Here is a 1,117-nt window from a genome sequence, read left to right as displayed (position 1 = left end):
ATTCTTAATAAAAAAAGAAAAAATACATTAGACAATAAAAAAAAGAATATCACAGGGAAATTCATGAAACTTAAAAAATTAATTTCTGTTTTACTTGCCACAATGAAACATCAGTTGTTGTTACTTAACAAAAATGCCATAGGATATATTATTAGTAAATAAAGCAGTTTTAAATAAATAGAGTTAATACTGCTGGTAGCCATTGTTTCCCAAAGAAGGAATATTTTTTCCATGCTACAGGACATGTTTTATTTTTAAAATAAATAATACATGACCTTTGTGTTACAGTTGTCAATATGAAATTTAGCACTAAAAGCAGTCATCTTTGTAAATATGCCTAATTTGAATGTTCTTTTAGATCCTTGAGATAAAGCAGTGAGTCATATCTTAGAAAAGTATTTTAGACCAATCAATACCTATCTTGATCCTTGCCTCATTACATTAGTTCATATGACTAATAACTACTTGGGACCAAGTTCACTGAAAATTAAAACCATATGATGTCATGGTGTGACCCTCTAACCTAATGATGTCTCTTTTCTCTGTCTCACACCCACACTCATTAATCATGAACTTGACTCAATGCTATAAACAATGAGACTCAAGAATTTATGTTTATGTTTAAAAAATAGCTTGCTTGGGAAGTCACAGATGCACTTCAGGTTTTGAATATCAAAGAGTAAAGATAGGAACAAAAACTATTTTCAAGCTATAATTTTACAATGCTAAATAAAACTATTTTATACTGACAAATAAAACAATATTAATTATAAATAATTGGTTGAGTCTCCTCATTAGAAAAAGTCTAAAGTTTATTGGAAATATCTTATTGACTATCAGCTTGGATTACATAGAACAAAACATAAAACAAATGCAATTGTTTTTCTAAATCCAAATATACAATTCTTCCTAAAATGTAACCATTAATAACCTTAAACTCAAATAATATTTTTAAGGTCAGCAAAATGATACTAACCTTAGTCATTTGATGGCATATTGTCAGATGCTGGTAAAAGTAAAATTTTCTAACTTTTCACTTAACATTTTTCGGCTACATGTGATTACTCAAGCCTTGTCCAGAAAGTGACAGGTCACATATCCCATGGTACACTGAATA

The sequence above is a fragment of the Peromyscus californicus genome, unplaced genomic scaffold, assembly GCF_007827085.1.
Source record: "Peromyscus californicus insignis strain IS unplaced genomic scaffold, ASM782708v3 Scaffold_15__1_contigs__length_86483966, whole genome shotgun sequence".
Lineage (NCBI taxonomy): Eukaryota > Metazoa > Chordata > Mammalia > Rodentia > Cricetidae > Peromyscus > Peromyscus californicus.
Note: the sequence above shows the minus strand (reverse complement) of the source record.